Here is a 6,843-nt window from a genome sequence, read left to right as displayed (position 1 = left end):
AGTCCATGAAATAAATATGCCAAAATCTATGCATAAATTTTATTGTTGGACATTTGGAATATTTATAGTTTGAGCTACATAGATTTGCAATGAATATTCTTTAACATATATGTGAGTTTGTATAATTATAAATCTTTTGGGGGCATATAGATACAAATAAAATAGAATGGTCACTGGCTATGCATGTATTTTAATTTGTTAGATAATGATAAACAGTTTTCCAAAGTGGTTATATAAATGCATATATCCACTGTTCATGAATTAGAGTTTCACTTGCTCTACATCTTTGCTTATATTGCTATTATTTTTTTTTAATTTGTCATTCAATTCAGAGGGTCAGTCCACTGGAAAATATGTAGCAATTTTAACATGCATGCCCCAAATAACAGTTTCCAAATACACAGCCATATTTTATAGAATAAAACTGAAAATAGATAAAACCATCATCACAGTGGGAAATTTTAAAACATCACACTCAGCAATGGTTAGAACAAGAAAATAATAAAAACATTTCATCTCCAGATGATTCAATAAACAGAATTTACAAAAGTGACCCAATTTGCATATTTAAATAGTTGTAAATAACTTTTTAATAACTGTTGTTTTCAAATGCACATTACACTTCTACCCAAACTAACCATGTCTAAGGCTATCAAAAATATCTGCAGAAATTTTAAAATATTAAAATCATTCAAGGTATATTTTGTGGCTACAGTGGAAGTAAGCCTAAAATCAATAATGTAATAAAAAAGTTTAACTATTTAGAAATTTAGCAAAATACATCAAAGCAATTTATCAAATTAGAAATCAATGATCATACAGCATATCAAAACTTGTGGAATGCAGCAAATCTGTGTGGAGAAGAAAATATATATTCAAAAATTTATAGATAGAAAAGAAGGTAAGTCAAAAATCAATAACCAAATATTTATATCAAGAAGTGAGTAAAAGGACATATTATTGTATACCAAAAATGTAGAGGTTAGAAAACAAAAGAGTATTTATTAAATACAAAATAAGCTATAGAAGTTATTTTATTAACAAACCCAAAAGTGGGTTTTTTGAAAGATTAACATCTGATAGACATTTAACCAAATTGAGCAAAATTAAAATACATAAATAACTAAAGACACAAATTTAAAATACAAGGGATAAAAAAAGTGCTATCACTAGATATTTTACAAATGTTTTAAAGATTTTTGAATAATATAATGAAAACTTTTAAAATATAAATAAAATTTTGCATAAAATTGACTAATTCCTAGAAAAACACGAATTATCAGAATTGACACAAGACAAAATAGAAATATATAAATAGCACTGTATCTATTAAATACAATAAATTGGCAAATAAATGTTTCCCCACAAAATATCTTTTGTGCCAGATGTATTCACTTGTTAATTTTTCCAAACTTTTAATAAAATGTGACACCAATTGTAAACAACTTTCTTGGAGAAACCCAAAAGGATAGAAGGAAAGTGAGAGAAGTTGGGGAAAGAGAATAATGAGGTCAGGGTAACTTTGTGAATAACAACAGGAAGGGAAACTTAGGGGATAATCACTTTCATAAACATAAATTCAATAATTCTGAAAAATAACAAATTGAATAAAGTGATATTTTTAAAGGTATAATACATCATTAACAAGTTGGTATTATTTTATCATACAGGGCAGACTTCACATTTTAATAACAATTACTGTCTTTTATCACATTAAGAGAATAAAATAGTAAGTCATATTCATAGATACAATGCAGAATAAGGATTTCAGAAAATTTTGCAATCATTCAATGTAAAAAAAAAAAAAACTATGGAAAGCAAGGAATATAAGGAATTTATTTCATCTGACAAGTAGTATAGACTTAAAATCTACAGCAAATATAAAATTTAATTGGTAAAATATGACATTTCCCTATTTCCCCTCTCATGATTAAAAAGGAGATAAAAATGCCCATTCTCACTTTCATTCAAAATGAAATACTGGCTATCTTATCCAATGTACTATGAAAAAATAAAGCTCATTATTTATAGACAATATGAATATGAACATAAAAAATTAGAAATATTTATGTGACAAATTGAAATATAAATAATATAGCAATGTCTCTGAATTAAGATAAATTATAAAAACATCCATATGGATAAAACCAAAATGTTTTCCTATATTTCACCATACACAAAAATTCCAACTAGATCACATACTTAAATTTAAAATAAAAAGTATTCTAAAATAAAAATGTAGAAGTATTTCTTCATACATTTGAGACAGCAAAGATTACTTAAACAGTACATAAACTGTTATCCAAATTGGAACAATTGATGTAGTACATTAAAATCAAGAATTTCTCTCCCTTTTACATGCACTTAAAATATAGAAATTTATAGAGTAGTAGTTTATATCATAATTAAATATATTCAATATAAAAGTTATTTCCAGGCTGGGCGCGGTGGCTCAAGCCTGTAATCCCAGCACTTTGGGAGGCCGAGACGGGCGGATCACGAGGTCAGGAGATCGAGACCATCCTGGTTAACACAGTGAAACCCCATCTCTACTAAAAAAAATACAAAAAAACTAGCCGGGCGAGGTGGCGGGCGCCTGTAGTCCCAGCTACCCGGGAGGCTGAGGCAGGAGAATGGCGTAAACCTGGGAGGCGGAGCTTGCAGTGAGCTGAGATCCGGCCACTGCACTCCAGCCTGGGCGACAGAGCGAGACTCCGTCTCAAAAAAAAAAAAAAAACCAAAAAAAAAAAGTTATTTCCAGAACTAATAAAAACCTTTAAAACTCCACAGGAAAATCCAGTAGAAAAAGGGATGAAAATCATTTAAATAGAGACTTTTTAAAGTGGATATTCAAATGACCAATAAAGCTATCAAAAAGTGCTCAACTCCATTAGTCATCACAAAAATGTGTATAAAAGCCACAGTGACATATCACCACAAACAACCAAGAATGGCTAGAAATAAAAATAATGATAAATGTTGGCAAAGGTATAGATTTTCTCTAATTGTCTTTTACACTGGTAGGAGTAGAAATTGTTTATATACATTTTGGAAAGTCATTTGGCAATATATTTTAAAGCTGAACATATGAATAATCTATGATCTAACAATTCTACTTTTGGGTGCAAAATAGATAGACTGTTTATAATTCACATTCTATGTGAAATTTCTGTTAAGATTTACTGCTATTAACTCACTCTTTCTCCGAATAATCTTTCCACTTCATTTTCCTTATTTCTCTTCCCTCCTATTTTTTTCAATCTTGATGATCATTCCTTGATAGTATTTCTCTTTGTTGGGAGATTATGTCCTATGGGTATCACATGTTTCTGTCTATCTTATGAGTACAGGAATTACTGCCTTTGTTCCATCCTACCTTTCAAAAAATGTGTAGTAAAAACCTTTAAAGATAAAATGTTTCCCTCTGGAGCAAAGGGTATCTTTTCTTAAAGCATTGGAACATATATTTTCTCCCTTAGAAGCATAAGACGGACAAGCTTATGGGCCATAGTATAATACTGAGGTCTCCTAAACTCGCAATTCTTCTCCTGTAATGAACCCACTATATGTGCCAGTATCATCTAGCACATGTCACATGGCTATATGAGAATGCGGGGTAGGATAACTGATGCCAATGCTCATGTTGTAGCTATAGTTATTGTCATGAGCAATACAGTTCTATGTCTCTGAATCAGAAGTGTCATGGATTCTGAGAGCATTCACAAAACTGGCCGACTTAGTTAGCTTGTTAGGTAGAATAAAATTTCAGACCCTGACATCATTTGGATTTGTGTCCCCATGCAAATCTTACGTCAAACTGGAGGAGGATCCTGATGGGAGGTGACTGAATCATGGGGGTGGATTTCCCCCTTGCTGTTCTTGTGATAGTGAGTGAATTCTCATAAGATTTGATGATTTAAAAGTGTGTGGCACTTCCCCCTTCACTCTCTCTCTCCTGCTCTGCCATAGTTAGATTTGCTTGCTTCTCCTTTACATTCTACCATGAATATAAGTTTCTATGAAGCCCACAGAACTGAGACAATTAAATCTCTTTTCTTCATAAACGACTCAGTTTCAGGTAGTTCTTTATAGGAGTGTGAGAAGAGACTAATACAGAAAAATTGTACCAAAAGTGGGGTACTGCTTTAAAGATACTTGAAAATGTGGAAATGACTTTGGAACTGGGTAACAGGAGAGATGGGAACAGTTTGGAGGGATAAGGAGAAGACAGGAATATGTGGGAAAATTGGGAACTTCCTGAGAACTTGTTGAATGATTTTGACTAGAATAGTTATAGTGATATTAACAGTGATGTCTGGGCTGAGGTGGTCTCAGATAGTGATGAGAAACTTACTGGGAACTGAAGTAAAGGTCACACTTGCTATGCTTTAGCAAAGAGACTATAGTATTTTGCCCCTGTCCTAGAGATCTGTGGAATTTTGAACTTCAGTGAGATGATTTAAGGTATCATGTGGAAAAAATTTCTAATCAGCAAAGCACTCAAGGTGTGACCTGGCTGTTTCTGAAGGTATATGCTTATATGTATGAAAAAACAGATTATCTGAAACTAAAACTAATATTTAAAAGGAATATTAGCATAAAAGATTGGAAAATTTGCAGCCTGACCATGTGGTAAAAAAGAAAAAAAAAAAAAAAGAAAACATTTTGTGGAGCGAAATTCAAGCCAGCTGCAGAAATTTGCATAAGTAAACAGGTGTGGAATGTTAATATCCAAGACAATGGGGAAGAATGTCTCCAGGCAATTTCAGAGACCTTCATGATAGGTTGTCCCATCACAGGCCTGGAGGCCTAGGAGGAAAAAATAATTTTGTGAGCCAGACCCAGGGCCCAGCTGCTCTGTGCACCCTTGGGACATGGTATCCTGCATCCCAGCCACTCCAGCTCCAGCTTGTGGCTAAAAGGGAATAAAGTACAGTTTGTACCATTGTTTCAGAGAGTGCAAGTTCCAAGCCTTGGTGACTTCCACATGGTGTTGGGTCTGTGGATGTGCAGAAGTCGAATTGAGGCTTGGGAATGTCTGCCTAGATTTCAGAAGATGTATGGAAACACCTGGATGTCCAGAGAGAAGTCTGCTGCATGGAAAGAGCCCTCATAGAGAACCTCTACTAGGGCACTGCAGAGGGGAGATATGGGAGCCCCTACACAGAGTCCCCACTGGGGCACTGCCTAGTGGAGCTCTGAGGATAGGGCCATCATCCTCCAGAACCCAGAATGGTACATCCACCGACAGCTTGCACTGTTCACCTGGAAAAGCTGCAGACACTCAATGTCAGTGCAGGAAAGCAGTCTTGGGGACTGTACCTTGCAGAGCCAAAGGGGTAGAGATGCCCAACATCTTGGGAGTCCACCTCTTGCATCAGCATGGCCGGGTATGATGTGTGGAGTCAAAGAATATCATCTTGAAGCTTTAAGATTTAATGACTGCTCTGCTGAGTTTCAAACTTGCATGGAGCCTGTAGCACCTTTGTTTTGGTTGATTTCTCTATCTTGGCATGCAAGCATTTACCAGATGCTTGTACTCACATTATGTTTGGGACATAATTAACTTGTTTTTGATTTTAGAGGCTCATAGTTGGAAGGGACTTACCTTGTCTTAGATGAGACTTTGGACTGTGGACTTTTGAGTCAATGCTGAAATGAGATAAGACTAGGGGACTGTTAAGAAGGGATCATTGTATTCTGCAATGCAAGAAGGACATGGGATTTGGGAAAGACTGGGATAGAATAATATGATTTAGGCTTGGGTTCCCACCAAAATCTCATGTCAAATTAGAGGAGGGACCAGATGGGAGGAGACTGGATCATGGGGGCAGAATTCACCCTTACTGTTCTTGTGATAGTGAGTGAGTTCTCATGAGATCTGATGGTTTAAAAGTGTCTGGCACTTCCCTCTTTGCTCTCTCTTTCTCCTGCTCTGCCATCTGAGAATGTGCCTGCTTCCTCTTTGCTTTCCACCATCATAGTAAGTTTCCTGAGGCCTTCCAGTTATGCTTCCTGTGAAGCCCGTGGAACTGTGAGTCAATTAAGCCTGTTTTCTTCATAAATTGGCCAATCCTAGGTAGTTCTTTATAGCAGTGTGGAAATGGAATAATACATGTCCTTTATAGATTTTAACTCTTAAGCTCTTCTAAACCCAAAATTAAATGTTTTGTGCCCCATAACTTTATTCTTAGACTTCTTATACTATAGTTTAATCTACACCAATGCCTTATCATGTATCACATTAATCTAAACATATTGTTTATTTTTTACATTTAGCTCCAAATATCCAACTTCTGTAGTGAATCTTTATTTGATAGTCCCTCTGGCATCTCAAATTCAGAATATCCCTTTGTGAAACCTTCATATTTTCATACAAATTTGCTCCTCTTTTCATATTCTATATTATAGTGGTTACCAACATCCACAATATCATTCAGAGATGAATTCTACGAGCTTTCCTTAATGTATTATTTTCTGTTACTCCCCATGAAGCTTCAAATACTTTTCAATGTTTTCTTTCCATGTCTTAAATCAATCATTTGTTCTCCACTTTCATGGTCACTAACTTTGTTCATGCAATAATTCTTGCATGTTCGTCACTGCTGTACTCGTTTTAATTATATTACTGTCGTTCTTGTTTCTCATCCACTCTGTCATACCTTTTTCTGATAGAATAATTGTTAGAAAATGTGCTCAGAACAACATATCAACTAGTTATAACTATTTTGAAAAGACATGAATTATTCTATGTCTTTTAATAGAGCCTGAAAATAACAACATGTGGGAGTATTTTAGCATGGCTTATAATTTATGTTCAAAATAATGACTAATATTCATAAA

At 34.5% G+C, this 6,843-nt stretch overlaps 1 pseudogene across 1 annotated transcript in view; it reads right to left on the bottom strand.

Annotated features, from left to right (window-relative positions):
• Positions 1-6,594, bottom strand: part of LOC105550220 — an 8,865-nt pseudogene extending 2,271 nt beyond the window's left edge. Inside the window, exon 1 of the transcript XR_001007668.1 lies at positions 6,570-6,594. The product of XR_001007668.1 is annotated as a tenascin-X pseudogene (transcript). The remainder of the gene's footprint in view (positions 1-6,569) is intronic.
• Positions 6,595-6,843: the final 249 nt, after the last annotated feature.

Source organism: Mandrillus leucophaeus, unplaced genomic scaffold, assembly GCF_000951045.1.
Source record: "Mandrillus leucophaeus isolate KB7577 unplaced genomic scaffold, Mleu.le_1.0 Scaffold470, whole genome shotgun sequence".
NCBI lineage: Eukaryota > Metazoa > Chordata > Mammalia > Primates > Cercopithecidae > Mandrillus > Mandrillus leucophaeus.
The sequence above is the reverse complement of the archived record's forward strand: the minus strand, read 5'-3'. Positions and strand labels throughout refer to the sequence as shown.